The sequence below is a fragment of the Ipomoea triloba genome, chromosome 4 (genome assembly GCF_003576645.1).
Source record: "Ipomoea triloba cultivar NCNSP0323 chromosome 4, ASM357664v1".
Classification (NCBI taxonomy): Eukaryota; Viridiplantae; Streptophyta; class Magnoliopsida; order Solanales; family Convolvulaceae; genus Ipomoea; species Ipomoea triloba.
In genome coordinates this window covers 15,838,330-15,852,738 of record NC_044919.1, presented here as the reverse complement: position 1 = coordinate 15,852,738, position 14,409 = coordinate 15,838,330, and the positions used below count along the sequence as shown (strand labels likewise).

The window sequence follows — 14,409 nt, the reverse complement described above, 5'->3', positions numbered from 1 at the left end:
TACTGCGCGAAAAATGTACTTGACCCTCTCTCTCCGCGCAACTTCTCTCGCTTAGCGGTTTAGCTGTTTAAAAGGATAGTATCCTTAGCGAGCGGTCAAGCGGTTTAAAAGAAAAATTAGCTTGACTTCGGAGTTCTGATCACGAGGACTTCCCAGGGGGTCACCCATCCTAGTACTACTCTCGCCCAAGCACGCTTAACTTCGGAGTTCTGATGGGATCCGGTGCATTAGTGCTGGTATGATCGCATCCGTCACGTACTGCGCGCAAAATGTACTTGACCCTCTCTCTCCGCGCAACTTCTCTCGCTTAGCGGTTTAGCGGTTTAAAAGGATAGTACCCTTAGCGAGCGGTCCAGCGGTTTAAAAGAAAGATTAAAAAGAGGGTGGGGGATGCAACACGAGGACTTCCCAGGGGGTCACCCATCCTAGTACTACTCTCGCCCAAGCACGCTTAACTTCGGAGTTCTGATGGGATCCGGTGCATTAGTGCTGGTATGATCGCATCCGTCACGTACTGCGCGCAAAATGTACTTGACCCTCTCTCTCCGCGCAACTTCTCTCGCTTAGCGGTTTAGCGGTTTAAAAGGATAGTACCCTTAGCGAGCGGTCCAGCGGTTTAAAAGAAAGATTAAAAAGAGGGTGGGGGATGCAACACGAGGACTTCCCAGGGGGTCACCCATCCTAGTACTACTCTCGCCCAAGCACGCTTAACTTCGGAGTTCTGATGGGATCCGGTGCATTAGTGCTGGTATGATCGCATCCGTCACGTACTGCGCGCAAAATGTACTTGACCCTCTCTCTCCGCGCAACTTCTCTCGCTTAGCGGTTTAGCGGTTTAAAAGGATAGTACCCTTAGCGAGCGGTCCAGCGGTTTAAAAGAAAGATTAAAAAGAGGGTGGGGGATGCAACACGAGGACTTCCCAGGGGGTCACCCATCCTAGTACTACTCTCGCCCAAGCACGCTTAACTTCGGAGTTCTGATGGGATCCGGTGCATTAGTGCTGGTATGATCGCATCCGTCACGTACTGCGCGCAAAATGTACTTGACCCTCTCTCTCCGCGCAACTTCTCTCGCTTAGCGGTTTAGCGGTTTAAAAGGATAGTACCCTTAGCGAGCGGTCCAGCGGTTTAAAAGAAAGATTAAAAAGAGGGTGGGGGATGCAACACGAGGACTTCCCAGGGGGTCACCCATCCTAGTACTACTCTCGCCCAAGCACGCTTAACTTCGGAGTTCTGATGGGATCCGGTGCATTAGTGCTGGTATGATCGCATCCGTCACGTACTGCGCGCAAAATGTACTTGACCCTCTCTCTCCGCGCAACTTCTCTCGCTTAGCGGTTTAGCGGTTTAAAAGGATAGTACCCTTAGCGAGCGGTCCAGCGGTTTAAAAGAAAGATTAAAAAGAGGGTGGGGGATGCAACACGAGGACTTCCCAGGGGGTCACCCATCCTAGTACTACTCTCGCCCAAGCACGCTTAACTTCGGAGTTCTGATGGGATCCGGTGCATTAGTGCTGGTATGATCGCATCCGTCACGTACTGCGCGCAAAATGTACTTGACCCTCTCTCTCCGCGCAACTTCTCTCGCTTAGCGGTTTAGCGGTTTAAAAGGATAGTACCCTTAGCGAGCGGTCCAGCGGTTTAAAAGAAAGATTAAAAAGAGGGTGGGGGATGCAACACGAGGACTTCCCAGGGGGTCACCCATCCTAGTACTACTCTCGCCCAAGCACGCTTAACTTCGGAGTTCTGATGGGATCCGGTGCATTAGTGCTGGTATGATCGCATCCGTCACGTACTGCGCGCAAAATGTACTTGACCCTCTCTCTCCGCGCAACTTCTCTCGCTTAGCGGTTTAGCGGTTTAAAAGGATAGTACCCTTAGCGAGCGGTCCAGCGGTTTAAAAGAAAGATTAAAAAGAGGGTGGGGGATGCAACACGAGGACTTCCCAGGGGGTCACCCATCCTAGTACTACTCTCGCCCAAGCACGCTTAACTTCGGAGTTCTGATGGGATCCGGTGCATTAGTGCTGGTATGATCGCATCCGTCACGTACTGCGCGCAAAATGTACTTGACCCTCTCTCTCCGCGCAACTTCTCTCGCTTAGCGGTTTAGCGGTTTAAAAGGATAGTACCCTTAGCGAGCGGTCCAGCGGTTTAAAAGAAAGATTAAAAAGAGGGTGGGGGATGCAACACGAGGACTTCCCAGGGGGTCACCCATCCTAGTACTACTCTCGCCCAAGCACGCTTAACTTCGGAGTTCTGATGGGATCCGGTGCATTAGTGCTGGTATGATCGCATCCGTCACGTACTGCGCGCAAAATGTACTTGACCCTCTCTCTCCGCGCAACTTCTCTCGCTTAGCGGTTTAGCGGTTTAAAAGGATAGTACCCTTAGCGAGCGGTCCAGCGGTTTAAAAGAAAGATTAAAAAGAGGGTGGGGGATGCAACACGAGGACTTCCCAGGGGGTCACCCATCCTAGTACTACTCTCGCCCAAGCACGCTTAACTTCGGAGTTCTGATGGGATCCGGTGCATTAGTGCTGGTATGATCGCATCCGTCACGTACTGCGCGCAAAATGTACTTGACCCTCTCTCTCCGCGCAACTTCTCTCGCTTAGCGGTTTAGCGGTTTAAAAGGATAGTACCCTTAGCGAGCGGTCCAGCGGTTTAAAAGAAAGATTAAAAAGAGGGTGGGGGATGCAACACGAGGACTTCCCAGGGGGTCACCCATCCTAGTACTACTCTCGCCCAAGCACGCTTAACTTCGGAGTTCTGATGGGATCCGGTGCATTAGTGCTGGTATGATCGCATCCGTCACGTACTGCGCGCAAAATGTACTTGACCCTCTCTCTCCGCGCAACTTCTCTCGCTTAGCGGTTTAGCGGTTTAAAAGGATAGTACCCTTAGCGAGCGGTCCAGCGGTTTAAAAGAAAGATTAAAAAGAGGGTGGGGGATGCAACACGAGGACTTCCCAGGGGGTCACCCATCCTAGTACTACTCTCGCCCAAGCACGCTTAACTTCGGAGTTCTGATGGGATCCGGTGCATTAGTGCTGGTATGATCGCATCCGTCACGTACTGCGCGCAAAATGTACTTGACCCTCTCTCTCCGCGCAACTTCTCTCGCTTAGCGGTTTAGCGGTTTAAAAGGATAGTACCCTTAGCGAGCGGTCCAGCGGTTTAAAAGAAAGATTAAAAAGAGGGTGGGGGATGCAACACGAGGACTTCCCAGGGGGTCACCCATCCTAGTACTACTCTCGCCCAAGCACGCTTAACTTCGGAGTTCTGATGGGATCCGGTGCATTAGTGCTGGTATGATCGCATCCGTCACGTACTGCGCGCAAAATGTACTTGACCCTCTCTCTCCGCGCAACTTCTCTCGCTTAGCGGTTTAGCGGTTTAAAAGGATAGTACCCTTAGCGAGCGGTCCAGCGGTTTAAAAGAAAGATTAAAAAGAGGGTGGGGGATGCAACACGAGGACTTCCCAGGGGGTCACCCATCCTAGTACTACTCTCGCCCAAGCACGCTTAACTTCGGAGTTCTGATGGGATCCGGTGCATTAGTGCTGGTATGATCGCATCCGTCACGTACTGCGCGCAAAATGTACTTGACCCTCTCTCTCCGCGCAACTTCTCTCGCTTAGCGGTTTAGCGGTTTAAAAGGATAGTACCCTTAGCGAGCGGTCCAGCGGTTTAAAAGAAAGATTAAAAAGAGGGTGGGGGATGCAACACGAGGACTTCCCAGGGGGTCACCCATCCTAGTACTACTCTCGCCCAAGCACGCTTAACTTCGGAGTTCTGATGGGATCCGGTGCATTAGTGCTGGTATGATCGCATCCGTCACGTACTGCGCGCAAAATGTACTTGACCCTCTCTCTCCGCGCAACTTCTCTCGCTTAGCGGTTTAGCGGTTTAAAAGGATAGTACCCTTAGCGAGCGGTCCAGCGGTTTAAAAGAAAGATTAAAAAGAGGGTGGGGGATGCAACACGAGGACTTCCCAGGGGGTCACCCATCCTAGTACTACTCTCGCCCAAGCACGCTTAACTTCGGAGTTCTGATGGGATCCGGTGCATTAGTGCTGGTATGATCGCATCCGTCACGTACTGCGCGCAAAATGTACTTGACCCTCTCTCTCCGCGCAACTTCTCTCGCTTAGCGGTTTAGCGGTTTAAAAGGATAGTACCCTTAGCGAGCGGTCCAGCGGTTTAAAAGAAAAATTAAAAAGAGGGTGGGGGATGCAACACGAGGACTTCCCAGGGGGTCACCAATCCTAGTACTACTCTCGCCCAAGCACGCTTAGCTTCGGAGTTCTGATGGGATCCGGTGCATTAGTGCTGGTATGATCGCATCCGTCACGTACTGCGCGCAAAATGTACTTGACCCTCTCTCTCCGCGCAACTTCTCTCGCTTAGCGGTTTAGCGGTTTTAAAAGGATAGTACCCTTAGCGAGCGGTCCAGCGGTTTAAAAGTAAAATTTAAAAAGGGTGGGGGATGCAACACGAGGACTTCCCAAGGGGTCTCCTATCCTAGTACTACTCTCGCCCAAGCACGCTTAGCTTCGGAGTATCCTAGTACTACTCTCGCCCAAGCACGCTTAGCTTCGGAGTTTTGATGGGATCCGGTGCCCCAAGCACGCTTAGCTTCGGAGTTTTGATGGGATCCGGTGCATTAGTGCTGGTATGATCGCAATCGTCATGTACTGCGCGCAAAATGTACTTGACCCTCTCTCTCCGCGCAACTTCTTTCGCTTAGCTGTTTAGCGGTTTAAAAGGATAGTACCCTTAGCGAGCGGTCCAGCGGTTTAAAAGAAAAATTAAAAAGAGGGTGGGGGATGCAACACGAGGACTTCCCAGGGGGTCGCCCATCCTAGTACCATTCTCGCCCAAGCGCGCTTAACTTCGGAGTTCTGATGGGATCCGGTGCATTAGTGCTGGTATGATCGCATTCGTCATGTACTGCGCGAAAAATGTACTTGACCCTCTCTCTCCGCGCAACTTCTCTCGCTTAGCGGTTTAGCTGTTTAAAAGGATAGTATCCTTAGCGAGCGGTCCAGCGGTTTAAAAGAAAAATTAAAAAGAGGGTGGGGGATGCAACACGAGGACTTCCCAAGGGGTCTCCCATCCTAGTACTACTCTCGCCCAAGCACGCTTAGCTTCGGAGTTCTGATGGGATCCGGTGCATTAGTGCTGGTATGATCGCATCCGTCATGTACTGCGTGCAAAATGTACTTGACCCTCTCTCTCCGCGCAACTTCTCTCGCTTAGCGGTTTAGCGGTTTAAAAGGATAGTATCCTTAGCGAGCGGTCCAGCGGTTTAAAAGAAAAATTAAAAAGAGGGTGGGGGATGCAACACGAGGACTTCCCAAGGGGTCTCCCATCCTAGTACTACTCTCGCCCAAGCACGCTTAGCTTCGGAGTTCTGATGGGATCCGGTGCATTAGTGCTGGTATGATCGCATCCGTCATGTACTGCGCGCAAAATGTACTTGACCCTCTCTCTCCGCGCAACTTCTCTCGCTTAGCGGTTTAGCGGTTTAAAAGGATAGTACCCTTAGCGAGCGGTCCAGCGGTTTAAAAGAAAAATTAAAAAGAGGGTGGGGGATGCAACACGAGGACTTCCCAAGGGGTCTCCCATCCTAGTACTACTCTCGCCCAAGCACGCTTAGCTTCGGAGTTCTGATGGGATCCGGTGCATTAGTGCTGGTACGATTGCATCCGTCATGTACTGCGCGCAAAATGTACTTGACCCTTTCTCTCCGCGAAACTTCCCTCGCTTAGCGGTTTAGCGGTCACGAGGACTTCCCAGGGGTTCACCCATCCTAGTACTACTCTCGCCCAAGCACGCTTTACTTCGGAGTTCTGATGGGATCCGGTGCATTAGTGCTGGTATGATCGCATCCGTCATGTACTGCGCGCAATATGTACTTGACCCTCTCTCTCCGCGCGACTCATCTCACTTAGCGGTTTAAAAGGATAGTATCCTTAGCGAGCGGTCCAGCGATTTAAAAGAAAAATTAAAAAGAGGGTCGGGGATGCAACCCGAAGACTTCCCAGGGGGTCGCCCATCCTAGTACTATCCTCGCCCAAGCGCGCTTGACTTCGGAGTTCTGATGGGATCCGGTGCATTAGTGCTGGTATGATTGCATCCGTCATGTACTGCGCGCAATATGTACTTGACCCTCTCTCTCCGCGCGACTCATCTCACTTAGCGGTTTAAAAGGATAGTATCCTTAGCGAGCGGTCCAGCGATTTAAAAGAAAAATTAGCTTGACTTCGGAGTTCTGATGGGATCCGGTGCATTAGTGCTGGTATGATTGCATCCGTCATGTACTGCGCGCAAAATGTACTTTATCCTCTCTCTCCGCGCGACTTATCTCACTTAGCGGTTTAAAAAGATAGTACCCTTAGCGAGCGGTCCAGCGGTTTAAAAGAAAAATTAAAAAGAGGGTGGGGGATGCAACACGAGGACTTCCCAGGGGGTCACCATCCTAGTACTACTCTAGCCCAAGAACGCTTCACTTCCGAGTTCTGATGGGATCCGGGGCATTAGTGCTGGTATGATCGCAATCGTCATGTACTGCGCGCAAAATGTACTTGACCCTCTCTCTCCGTGCAACTTCTCTCGCTTAGCAGTTTAGCGGTTTAAAAGGATAGTACCCTTAGCGAGCGGTCCAGCGGTTTAAAAGAAAAATTAAAAAGAGGGTGGGGGATGCATCACGAGGACTTCCCAGGGGGTCACCAATCCTAGTACTACTCTNTACTGCGCGCAAAATGTACTTGACTCTCTCTCTTCGCGCAACTTCTCTCGCTTAGCGGTTTAGCGGTTTAAAAGGATAGTACCCTTAGCGAGCGGTCCTGCGGTTTAAAAGTAAAATTTAAAAAGGGTGGGGGATGCAACAACGAGGACTTCCCAGGGGGTCACCCATCCTAGTACTACTCTCGCCCAAGCACGCTTAACTTCGGAGTTCTGATGGGATCCGGTGCATTAGTGCTGGTATGATCGCATCCGTCATGTACTGCGCGCAAAATGTACTTGACCCTCTCTCTCCGCGCAACTTCTCTCGCTTAGCGGTTTAGCGGTTTAAAAGGATAGTACCCTTAGCGAGCGGTCCAGCGGTTTAAAAGAAAGATTAAAAAGAGGGTGGGGGATGCAACACGAGGACTTCCCAGGGGGTCACCCATCCTAGTACTACTCTCGCCCAAGCACGCTTAACTTCGGAGTTCTGATGGGATCCGGTGCATTAGTGCTGGTATGATCGCAATCGTCATGTACTGCGCGCAAAATGTACTTGACCTTCTCTCTCCGCGCAACTTCTCTCGCGTAGCGGTTTAGCGGATTAAAAGGATAGTATCCTTACCGAGCGGTCCAGCAGTTTAAAAGAAAAATTAAAAAGAGGATGGGGGATGCAACACGAGGACTTGCCAGGAGGTCACCCATCCTAGTACTACACTCGCCCAAGCACGCCTAAGTTCGGAGTTCTGATGGGATCCGGTGCATTAGTGCTGGTATGATCGCATCCGTCATGTACTGCGCGCAAAATGTACTTGACCCTCTCTCTCCGCGCAACTTCTCTCGCTTAGCGGTTTAGCGGTTTAAAAGGATAGTACCCTTAGCGAGCGGTCCAGCGGTTTAAAAGAAAGATTAAAAAGAGGGTGGGGGATGCAACACGAGGACTTCCCAGGGGGTCACCCATCCTAGTACTACTCTCGCCCAAGCACGCTTAACTTCGGAGTTCTGATGGGATCCGGTGCATTAGTGCTGGTATGATCGCATCCGTCACGTACTGCGCGCAAAATGTACTTGACCCTCTCTCTCCGCGCAACTTCTCTCGCTTAGCGGTTTAGCGGTTTAAAAGGATAGTACCCTTAGCGAGCGGTCCAGCGGTTTAAAAGAAAGATTAAAAAGAGGGTGGGGGATGCAACACGAGGACTTCCCAGGGGGTCACCCATCCTAGTACTACTCTCGCCCAAGCACGCTTAACTTCGGAGTTCTGATGGGATCCGGTGCATTAGTGCTGGTATGATCGCATCCGTCACGTACTGCGCGCAAAATGTACTTGACCCTCTCTCTCCGCGCAACTTCTCTCGCTTAGCGGTTTAGCGGTTTAAAAGGATAGTACCCTTAGCGAGCGGTCCAGCGGTTTAAAAGAAAGATTAAAAAGAGGGTGGGGGATGCAACACGAGGACTTCCCAGGGGGTCACCCATCCTAGTACTACTCTCGCCCAAGCACGCTTAACTTCGGAGTTCTGATGGGATCCGGTGCATTAGTGCTGGTATGATCGCATCCGTCACGTACTGCGCGCAAAATGTACTTGACCCTCTCTCTCCGCGCAACTTCTCTCGCTTAGCGGTTTAGCGGTTTAAAAGGATAGTACCCTTAGCGAGCGGTCCAGCGGTTTAAAAGAAAGATTAAAAAGAGGGTGGGGGATGCAACACGAGGACTTCCCAGGGGGTCACCCATCCTAGTACTACTCTCGCCCAAGCACGCTTAACTTCGGAGTTCTGATGGGATCCGGTGCATTAGTGCTGGTATGATCGCATCCGTCACGTACTGCGCGCAAAATGTACTTGACCCTCTCTCTCCGCGCAACTTCTCTCGCTTAGCGGTTTAGCGGTTTAAAAGGATAGTACCCTTAGCGAGCGGTCCAGCGGTTTAAAAGAAAAATTAAAAAGAGGGTGGGGGATGCAACACGACGACTTCCCAGGGGGTCAGCATCCTAGTACTACTCTAGCCCAAGAACGCTTCACTTCGGAGTTCTGATGGGATCCGGTGCATTAGTGTTGGCATGATCGCATCCGTCATGTACTGCGAGCAAAATGTACTTGACTCTCTCTCTCCGCGCAACTTCTCTTGCTTAGCGGTTTAGCTGTTTAAANGCATCCGTCATGTACTGCGCGCAAAATGTACTTGACCCTCTCTCTCCGCGCGACTCATCTCACTTAGCGGTTTAAAAAGATAGTACCCTTAGCGAGCGGTCTCACTTAGCGGTTTAAAAAGATAGTACCCTTAGCGAGCGGTCTAGCGGTTTAAAAGAAAAATTAAAAAGAGGGTGGGGGATGCAACACGAAGACTTCGCAGGGGGTCACCATCCTAGTACTACTCTCGCCCAAGCACGCTTAGCTTCGGAGTTCTGATGGGATCCGGTGCATTAGCACTGGTATGATCGCATCCGTCATGTACTGCGCGCAAAATGTACTTGACCCTCTCTCTCCGCGCAACTTCTCTCGCTTAGCAGTTTAGCGGTTTAAAAGGATAGTACCCTTAGCGAGCGGTCCAGCGGTTTAAAAGAAAAATTAAAAAGAGGGTGGGGGATGCAACACGAGGACTTCCCAGGGGGTCGCCCATCCTAGTACTATCCTCGCCCAAGCGCGCTTGACTTCGGAGTTCTGATGGGATCCGGTGCATTAATGCTGGTATGATCGCATCCGTCATGTACTGCGCGCAAAATGTACTTGACCCTCCTCGCTTAGCGGTTTAGCGGTCACGAGGACTTCCCAGGGGGTCACCCATCCTAGTACTACTCTCGCCCAAGCACGCTTTACTTCGGAGTTCTGATGGGATCCGGTGCATTAATGCTGGTATGATCGCATCCGTCATGTACTGCGCGCAAAATGTACTTGACCCTCTCTCTCCGCGCACCTTATCTCACTTAGCGGTTTAAAAAGATAGTACCCTTAGCGAGCGGTCCAGCGGTTTAAAAGAAAAATTAAAAAGAGGGGGGGGGATGCAACACGAGGACTTCCCAGGGGGTCGCCCATCCTAGTACTACTCTCGCCCAAGCACGCTTGACTTCGGAGTTCTGATGGGATCCGGTGCATTAGTGCGGGCATGATTGCATCCGTCATGGACTGCGCGCAAAATGTACTTGACCCTCTCTCTCCGCGCACCTTATCTCACTTAGCGGTTTAAAAAGATAGTACCCTTAGCGAGCGGTCCAGCGGTTTAAAAGTAAAATTTAAAAAGGGTGGGGGATGCAACACGAGGACTTCCCAAGGGGTCTCCCATCCTAGTACTACTCTCGCCCAAGCACGCTTAGCTTCGAAGTTCTGATGGGATCCGGTGCATTAGTGCTGGTATGATCGCAATCGTCATGTACTGCGCGAAAAATGTACTTGACCTTCTCTCTCCGCGCAACTTCTCTCGCTTAGCGGTTTAGCGGTTTAAAAGGATAGTACCCTTAGCGAGCGGTCCAGCGGTTTAAAAGAAAGATTAAAAAGAGGGTGGGGGATGCAACACGAGGACTTCCCAGGGGGTCACCCATCCTAGTACTACTCTCGCCCAAGCACGCTTAACTTCGGAGTTCTGATGGGATCCGGTGCATTAGTGCTGGTATGATCGCATCCGTCATGTACTGCGCGCAAAATGTACTTGACCTTCTCTCTCCGCGCAACTTCTCTCGCTTAGCGGTTTAGCGGATTAAAATGATAGTACCCTTAGCGAGCTGTCCAGCAGTTTAAAAGAAAAATTAGCTTGATTTCGGAGTTGTGATGGGATCCGGTGCATTAGTACTGGTATGATTGCATCCGTCATGTACTGCGCGCAAAATGTACTTGACCCTCTCTCTCCGCGCAACTTATCTAACTTAGCGGTTTAAAAAGATAGTACCCTTAGCGAGCGGTCCAGCGGTTTAAAAGAAAAATTAAAAAGAGGGTGGGGGATGCAACACGAGGACTTCCCAAGGGGTCACCCATCCTAGTACTACTCTCGCCCAACCACGCTTAACTTCGGAGTTCTGATGGGATCCGGTGCATTAGTGCTGGTATGATCGCATCTGCATGTATTGCGCGCAAAATGTACTTGACCCTCTCTCTCCGCGAACCTTCTCTCGCTTAGCGGTTTAGCGGTTTAAAAGGATAGTACCCTTAGCGAGCGGTCCAGCGGTTTAAAAGAAAAATTAAAAAGAGGGTGGGGGATGCAACACGAAGACTTCCCAGGGGGTCAGCATCCTAGTACTACTCTAGCCCAAGAACGCTTCACTTCGGAGTTCTGATGGGATCCGGTGCATTAGTGCTGGTATGATCGCATCCGTCATGTACTGCGCGCAAAATGTTCTTGACCCTCTCTCTCCGCGCAACTTCTCTCGCTTAGCGGTTTAGCGGTTTAAAAGGATAGTATCCTTAGCGAGCGGTCCAGCGGTTTAAAAGAAAAATTAGCTTGACTTCGGAGTTCTGATGGGATCCGGTGCATTAGTGCTGGTATGATTGCATCCGTCATGTACTGCGCGCAAAATGTTCTTGACCCTCTCTCTCCGCGCAACTTCTCTCGCTTAGCGGTTTAGCGGATTAAAAGGATAGTATCCTTACCGAGCGGTCCAGCAGTTTAAAAGAAAAATTAAAAAGAGGGTGGGGGATGCAACACGAGGACTTCCCAGGGGGTCACCCATCCTAGTACTACTCTCGCCCAAGCACGCTTAACTTCGGAGTTCTGATGGGATCCGGTGCATTAGTGCTGGTATGATCGCATCCGTCATGTACTGCGCGCAAAATGTACTTGACCTTCTCTCTCCGCGCAACTTCTCTCGCTTAGCGGTTTAGCGGATTAAAAGGATAGTAGCCTTAGCGAGCTGTCCAGCAGTTTAAAAGAAAAATTAGCTTGATTTCGGAGTTCTGAACACGAGGACTTCCCAGGGGGTCACCCATCCTAGTACTACTCTCGCCCAAGCACGCTTAACTTCGGAGTTCTGATGGGATCCGGTGCATTAGTGCTGGTATGATCGCATCCGTCACGTACTGCGCGCAAAATGTACTTGACCCTCTCTCTCCGCGCAACTTCTCTCGCTTAGCGGTTTAGCGGTTTAAAAGGATAGTACCCTTAGCGAGCGGTCCAGCGGTTTAAAAGAAAAATTAAAAAGAGGGTGGGGGATGCAACACGAAGGCTTCCCAGGGGGTCAGCATCCTAGTACTACTCTAGCCCAAGAACGCTTCACTTCGGAGTTCTGATGGGTTCCGGTGCATTAGTGTTGGCATGATCGCATCCGTCATGTACTGCGAGCAAAATGTACTTGACCCTCTCTCTCCGCGCAACTTCTCTTGCTTAGCGGTTTAGCTGTTTAAAAGGATAGTATCCTTAGCGAGCGGTCCAGCGGTTTAAAAGAAAAATTAGCTTGACTTCGGAGTTCTGATGGGATCCGGTGCATTAGTGTTGGCATGATCGCATCCGTCATGTACTGCGCGCAAAATGTACTTGACCCTCTCTCTCCGCGCGACTCATCTCACTTAGCGGTTTAAAAAGATAGTACCCTTAGCGAGCGGTCTAGCGGTTTAAAAGAAAAATTAAAAAGAGGGTGGGGGATGCAACACGAAGACTTCCCAGGGGGTCACCATCCTAGTACTACTCTAGCACAAGAACGCTTCACTTCGGAGTTCTGATGGGATCCGGTGCGTTAGTGCTGGTATGATCGCATCCGTCATGTACTGCGCGCAAAATGTACTTGACCCTCTCTCTCCGCGCAACTTCTTTCGCTTAGCGGTTTCGCGGTTTAAAAGGATAGTACCCTCAGCGAGCGGTCCAGCGGTTTAAAAGAAAAATTAAAAAGAGTGTGGGGGATGCAACACGAGGACTTCCCAGGGGGTCACCAATCCTAGTACTACTCTCGCCCAAGCACGCTTAGCTTCGGAGTTCTGATGGGATCCGGTGCATTAGTGCTGGTATGATCGCATCCGTCACGTACTGCGCGCAAAATGTACTTGACCCTCTCTCTCCGCGCAACTTCTCTCGCTTAGCAGTTTAGCGGTTTAAAAGGATAGTACCCTTAGCGAGCGGTCCAGCGGTTTAAAAGAAAAATTAAAAAGAGGGTGGGGGATGCAACACGAGGACTTCCCAGGGGGTCGCCCATCCTAGTACTATCCTCGCCCAAGACTTCGGAGTTCTGATGGGATCCGGTGCATTAGTGCTGGTATGATCGCATCCGTCATGTACTGCGCGCAAAATGTACTTGACCCTTTCTCTCCGCGAAACTTCCCTCGCTTAGTGGTTTAGCGGTCACGAGGACTTCCCAGGGGGTCACCCATCCTAGTACTACTCTCGCCCAAGCACGCTTTACTTCGGAGTTCTGATGGGATCCGGTGCATTTGTGCTGGTATGATCACATCCGTCATGTACTGCGTGCAAAATGTACTTGACCCTCTCTCTCCGCGCAACTTCTCTCGCTTAGAGGTTTAGCGGTTTAAAAGAAAAATTAGCTTGACTTCGGAGTTAGCGGTTTAAAAGAAAGATTAAAAAGAGGGTGGGGGATGCAACACGAGGACTTCCCAGGGGGTCACCCATCCTAGTACTACTCTCGCCCAAGCACGCTTAACTTCGGAGTTCTGATGGGATCCGGTGCATTAGTGCTGGTATGATCGCATCCGTCACGTACTGCGCGCAAAATGTACTTGACCCTCTCTCTCCGCGCAACTTCTCTCGCTTAGCGGTTTAGCGGTTTAAAAGGATAGTACCCTTAGCGAGCGGTCCAGCGGTTTAAAAGAAAAATTAAAAAGAGGGTGGGGGATGCAACACGAGGACTTCCCAGGGGGTCACCATCCTAGTACTACTCTAGCCCAAGAACGCTTCACTTCGGAGTTCTGATGGGATCCGGTGCATTGGTGCTGGTATGATCGCATCCGTCATGTACTGCGCGCAAAATGTACTTGACCCTCTCTCTCCGCGCAACTTCTCTCGCTTAGCGGTTTAGCGGTTTAAAAGAAAAATTAAAAAGAGGGCGGTGGAGGCAACACGAGGACTTCCCAAGGGGTCTCCCATCCTAGTACTACTCTCGCCCAAGCACGCTTAGCTTCGGAGGTCTGATGGGATCCGGTGCATTTGTGCTGGTATGATCACATCCGTCATGTACTGCGCGCAAAATGTACTTGACCTTCTCTCTCCGCGCAACTTCTCTCGCTTAGCGGTTTAGCGGATTAAAAGGATAGTATCCTTACCGAGCGGTCCAGCAGTTTAAAAGAAAAATTAAAAAGAGGGCGGGGGATGCAACACGAGGACTTGCTAGGAGGTCACCCATTCTAGTACTACACTCGCCCAAGCACGCCTAACTTCGGTGTTCTGATGGGATCCGGTGCATTGGTGCTGGTATGATCGCATGTTCTGATGGGATCCGGTGCATTGGTGCTGGTATGATCGCATCCGTCATGTACTGCGGGTGCATTGGTGCTGGTATGATCGCATCCGTCATGTACTGCGCGCAAAATGTACTTGACCCTCTCTCTCCGCGCAAGTACTGCGCGCAAAATGTACTTGACCCTCTCTCTCCGCGCAACTTCTCTCGCTTAGCTGTACTTGACCCTCTCTCTCCGCGCAACTTCTCTCGCTTAGCGGTTTATCGGTTTAAAAGGATAGTACCCTTAGCGAGCGGTCCAGCGGTTTAAAAGTAAAATTTAAAAAGGGTGGGGGATGCAACACGAAGACTTCCCAGGGGGTCC

At 50.9% G+C, this 14,409-nt stretch overlaps 46 non-coding genes and 5 pseudogenes across 46 annotated transcripts; all 51 read right to left on the bottom strand.

The window, feature by feature from the left end:
• Positions 1-130: 130 nt before the first annotated feature.
• On the bottom strand, positions 131-250 carry LOC116018371. The gene has a single exon (XR_004098392.1). It is a non-coding gene; the product is annotated as a 5S ribosomal RNA (ribosomal RNA).
• A 137-nt stretch (positions 251-387) lies between these two features.
• LOC116018057 lies at positions 388-506 on the bottom strand. The gene has a single exon (XR_004098091.1). It is a non-coding gene; the product is annotated as a 5S ribosomal RNA (ribosomal RNA).
• A 137-nt stretch (positions 507-643) lies between these two features.
• Positions 644-762, bottom strand: LOC116018055. The gene has a single exon (XR_004098089.1). It is a non-coding gene; the product is annotated as a 5S ribosomal RNA (ribosomal RNA).
• A 137-nt stretch (positions 763-899) lies between these two features.
• Positions 900-1,018, bottom strand: LOC116018052. Its single transcript, XR_004098086.1, has one exon. It is a non-coding gene; the product is annotated as a 5S ribosomal RNA (ribosomal RNA).
• Positions 1,019-1,155: 137 nt separating this feature from the next.
• On the bottom strand, positions 1,156-1,274 carry LOC116018040. Its single transcript, XR_004098075.1, has one exon. It is a non-coding gene; the product is annotated as a 5S ribosomal RNA (ribosomal RNA).
• A 137-nt stretch (positions 1,275-1,411) lies between these two features.
• On the bottom strand, positions 1,412-1,530 carry LOC116018029. Its single transcript, XR_004098064.1, has one exon. It is a non-coding gene; the product is annotated as a 5S ribosomal RNA (ribosomal RNA).
• Positions 1,531-1,667: 137 nt separating this feature from the next.
• On the bottom strand, positions 1,668-1,786 carry LOC116018018. The gene has a single exon (XR_004098053.1). It is a non-coding gene; the product is annotated as a 5S ribosomal RNA (ribosomal RNA).
• Positions 1,787-1,923: 137 nt separating this feature from the next.
• Positions 1,924-2,042, bottom strand: LOC116018006. The gene has a single exon (XR_004098042.1). It is a non-coding gene; the product is annotated as a 5S ribosomal RNA (ribosomal RNA).
• Positions 2,043-2,179: 137 nt separating this feature from the next.
• LOC116017999 lies at positions 2,180-2,298 on the bottom strand. Its single transcript, XR_004098035.1, has one exon. It is a non-coding gene; the product is annotated as a 5S ribosomal RNA (ribosomal RNA).
• A 137-nt stretch (positions 2,299-2,435) lies between these two features.
• Positions 2,436-2,554, bottom strand: LOC116017998. Its single transcript, XR_004098034.1, has one exon. It is a non-coding gene; the product is annotated as a 5S ribosomal RNA (ribosomal RNA).
• Positions 2,555-2,691: 137 nt separating this feature from the next.
• LOC116017994 lies at positions 2,692-2,810 on the bottom strand. Its single transcript, XR_004098033.1, has one exon. It is a non-coding gene; the product is annotated as a 5S ribosomal RNA (ribosomal RNA).
• Positions 2,811-2,947: 137 nt separating this feature from the next.
• Positions 2,948-3,066, bottom strand: LOC116017982. The gene has a single exon (XR_004098032.1). It is a non-coding gene; the product is annotated as a 5S ribosomal RNA (ribosomal RNA).
• Positions 3,067-3,203: 137 nt separating this feature from the next.
• On the bottom strand, positions 3,204-3,322 carry LOC116017969. Its single transcript, XR_004098030.1, has one exon. It is a non-coding gene; the product is annotated as a 5S ribosomal RNA (ribosomal RNA).
• Positions 3,323-3,459: 137 nt separating this feature from the next.
• LOC116017958 lies at positions 3,460-3,578 on the bottom strand. Its single transcript, XR_004098028.1, has one exon. It is a non-coding gene; the product is annotated as a 5S ribosomal RNA (ribosomal RNA).
• Positions 3,579-3,715: 137 nt separating this feature from the next.
• On the bottom strand, positions 3,716-3,834 carry LOC116017947. Its single transcript, XR_004098017.1, has one exon. It is a non-coding gene; the product is annotated as a 5S ribosomal RNA (ribosomal RNA).
• A 137-nt stretch (positions 3,835-3,971) lies between these two features.
• Positions 3,972-4,090, bottom strand: LOC116017935. The gene has a single exon (XR_004098006.1). It is a non-coding gene; the product is annotated as a 5S ribosomal RNA (ribosomal RNA).
• A 137-nt stretch (positions 4,091-4,227) lies between these two features.
• On the bottom strand, positions 4,228-4,346 carry LOC116018260. Its single transcript, XR_004098284.1, has one exon. It is a non-coding gene; the product is annotated as a 5S ribosomal RNA (ribosomal RNA).
• Positions 4,347-4,823: 477 nt separating this feature from the next.
• Positions 4,824-4,942, bottom strand: LOC116018321. The gene has a single exon (XR_004098345.1). It is a non-coding gene; the product is annotated as a 5S ribosomal RNA (ribosomal RNA).
• A 137-nt stretch (positions 4,943-5,079) lies between these two features.
• On the bottom strand, positions 5,080-5,198 carry LOC116018218. The gene has a single exon (XR_004098244.1). It is a non-coding gene; the product is annotated as a 5S ribosomal RNA (ribosomal RNA).
• Positions 5,199-5,335: 137 nt separating this feature from the next.
• On the bottom strand, positions 5,336-5,454 carry LOC116018217. Its single transcript, XR_004098243.1, has one exon. It is a non-coding gene; the product is annotated as a 5S ribosomal RNA (ribosomal RNA).
• Positions 5,455-5,591: 137 nt separating this feature from the next.
• LOC116018247 lies at positions 5,592-5,710 on the bottom strand. Its single transcript, XR_004098272.1, has one exon. It is a non-coding gene; the product is annotated as a 5S ribosomal RNA (ribosomal RNA).
• Positions 5,711-5,773: 63 nt separating this feature from the next.
• On the bottom strand, positions 5,774-5,893 carry LOC116018515. The gene has a single exon (XR_004098530.1). It is a non-coding gene; the product is annotated as a 5S ribosomal RNA (ribosomal RNA).
• Positions 5,894-6,022: 129 nt separating this feature from the next.
• On the bottom strand, positions 6,023-6,141 carry LOC116018345. The gene has a single exon (XR_004098366.1). It is a non-coding gene; the product is annotated as a 5S ribosomal RNA (ribosomal RNA).
• Positions 6,142-6,444: 303 nt separating this feature from the next.
• Positions 6,445-6,562, bottom strand: LOC116017968 (annotated as a pseudogene).
• Positions 6,563-6,881: 319 nt separating this feature from the next.
• LOC116018210 lies at positions 6,882-7,001 on the bottom strand. Its single transcript, XR_004098236.1, has one exon. It is a non-coding gene; the product is annotated as a 5S ribosomal RNA (ribosomal RNA).
• A 137-nt stretch (positions 7,002-7,138) lies between these two features.
• Positions 7,139-7,257, bottom strand: LOC116018242. The gene has a single exon (XR_004098267.1). It is a non-coding gene; the product is annotated as a 5S ribosomal RNA (ribosomal RNA).
• A 137-nt stretch (positions 7,258-7,394) lies between these two features.
• Positions 7,395-7,513, bottom strand: LOC116018412. The gene has a single exon (XR_004098430.1). It is a non-coding gene; the product is annotated as a 5S ribosomal RNA (ribosomal RNA).
• A 137-nt stretch (positions 7,514-7,650) lies between these two features.
• On the bottom strand, positions 7,651-7,769 carry LOC116017924. Its single transcript, XR_004097995.1, has one exon. It is a non-coding gene; the product is annotated as a 5S ribosomal RNA (ribosomal RNA).
• A 137-nt stretch (positions 7,770-7,906) lies between these two features.
• LOC116018560 lies at positions 7,907-8,025 on the bottom strand. The gene has a single exon (XR_004098572.1). It is a non-coding gene; the product is annotated as a 5S ribosomal RNA (ribosomal RNA).
• Positions 8,026-8,162: 137 nt separating this feature from the next.
• On the bottom strand, positions 8,163-8,281 carry LOC116018548. The gene has a single exon (XR_004098561.1). It is a non-coding gene; the product is annotated as a 5S ribosomal RNA (ribosomal RNA).
• A 137-nt stretch (positions 8,282-8,418) lies between these two features.
• LOC116018537 lies at positions 8,419-8,537 on the bottom strand. Its single transcript, XR_004098550.1, has one exon. It is a non-coding gene; the product is annotated as a 5S ribosomal RNA (ribosomal RNA).
• A 137-nt stretch (positions 8,538-8,674) lies between these two features.
• On the bottom strand, positions 8,675-8,792 carry LOC116017983 (annotated as a pseudogene).
• Positions 8,793-9,048: 256 nt separating this feature from the next.
• On the bottom strand, positions 9,049-9,166 carry LOC116018388. Its single transcript, XR_004098408.1, has one exon. It is a non-coding gene; the product is annotated as a 5S ribosomal RNA (ribosomal RNA).
• Positions 9,167-9,303: 137 nt separating this feature from the next.
• On the bottom strand, positions 9,304-9,422 carry LOC116018276. Its single transcript, XR_004098299.1, has one exon. It is a non-coding gene; the product is annotated as a 5S ribosomal RNA (ribosomal RNA).
• A 45-nt stretch (positions 9,423-9,467) lies between these two features.
• Positions 9,468-9,587, bottom strand: LOC116018451. The gene has a single exon (XR_004098466.1). It is a non-coding gene; the product is annotated as a 5S ribosomal RNA (ribosomal RNA).
• Positions 9,588-9,716: 129 nt separating this feature from the next.
• LOC116018267 lies at positions 9,717-9,835 on the bottom strand. Its single transcript, XR_004098291.1, has one exon. It is a non-coding gene; the product is annotated as a 5S ribosomal RNA (ribosomal RNA).
• Positions 9,836-9,963: 128 nt separating this feature from the next.
• LOC116018317 lies at positions 9,964-10,082 on the bottom strand. Its single transcript, XR_004098341.1, has one exon. It is a non-coding gene; the product is annotated as a 5S ribosomal RNA (ribosomal RNA).
• A 137-nt stretch (positions 10,083-10,219) lies between these two features.
• Positions 10,220-10,338, bottom strand: LOC116018525. Its single transcript, XR_004098539.1, has one exon. It is a non-coding gene; the product is annotated as a 5S ribosomal RNA (ribosomal RNA).
• Positions 10,339-10,649: 311 nt separating this feature from the next.
• Positions 10,650-10,768, bottom strand: LOC116018290. The gene has a single exon (XR_004098313.1). It is a non-coding gene; the product is annotated as a 5S ribosomal RNA (ribosomal RNA).
• Positions 10,769-10,904: 136 nt separating this feature from the next.
• LOC116018563 lies at positions 10,905-11,022 on the bottom strand. The gene has a single exon (XR_004098575.1). It is a non-coding gene; the product is annotated as a 5S ribosomal RNA (ribosomal RNA).
• Positions 11,023-11,341: 319 nt separating this feature from the next.
• On the bottom strand, positions 11,342-11,460 carry LOC116018513. The gene has a single exon (XR_004098528.1). It is a non-coding gene; the product is annotated as a 5S ribosomal RNA (ribosomal RNA).
• Positions 11,461-11,596: 136 nt separating this feature from the next.
• LOC116018431 lies at positions 11,597-11,716 on the bottom strand. Its single transcript, XR_004098448.1, has one exon. It is a non-coding gene; the product is annotated as a 5S ribosomal RNA (ribosomal RNA).
• Positions 11,717-11,853: 137 nt separating this feature from the next.
• Positions 11,854-11,971, bottom strand: LOC116017985 (annotated as a pseudogene).
• Positions 11,972-12,282: 311 nt separating this feature from the next.
• LOC116017919 lies at positions 12,283-12,400 on the bottom strand. Its single transcript, XR_004097991.1, has one exon. It is a non-coding gene; the product is annotated as a 5S ribosomal RNA (ribosomal RNA).
• A 137-nt stretch (positions 12,401-12,537) lies between these two features.
• Positions 12,538-12,656, bottom strand: LOC116018259. Its single transcript, XR_004098283.1, has one exon. It is a non-coding gene; the product is annotated as a 5S ribosomal RNA (ribosomal RNA).
• Positions 12,657-12,793: 137 nt separating this feature from the next.
• On the bottom strand, positions 12,794-12,904 carry LOC116017972 (annotated as a pseudogene).
• A 63-nt stretch (positions 12,905-12,967) lies between these two features.
• On the bottom strand, positions 12,968-13,087 carry LOC116018475. Its single transcript, XR_004098490.1, has one exon. It is a non-coding gene; the product is annotated as a 5S ribosomal RNA (ribosomal RNA).
• A 137-nt stretch (positions 13,088-13,224) lies between these two features.
• Positions 13,225-13,343, bottom strand: LOC116018501. The gene has a single exon (XR_004098515.1). It is a non-coding gene; the product is annotated as a 5S ribosomal RNA (ribosomal RNA).
• Positions 13,344-13,480: 137 nt separating this feature from the next.
• Positions 13,481-13,598, bottom strand: LOC116018449. The gene has a single exon (XR_004098465.1). It is a non-coding gene; the product is annotated as a 5S ribosomal RNA (ribosomal RNA).
• Positions 13,599-13,698: 100 nt separating this feature from the next.
• Positions 13,699-13,817, bottom strand: LOC116018331. The gene has a single exon (XR_004098354.1). It is a non-coding gene; the product is annotated as a 5S ribosomal RNA (ribosomal RNA).
• A 137-nt stretch (positions 13,818-13,954) lies between these two features.
• On the bottom strand, positions 13,955-14,073 carry LOC116017960 (annotated as a pseudogene).
• Between the last annotated feature and the right edge of the window lie 336 nt (positions 14,074-14,409).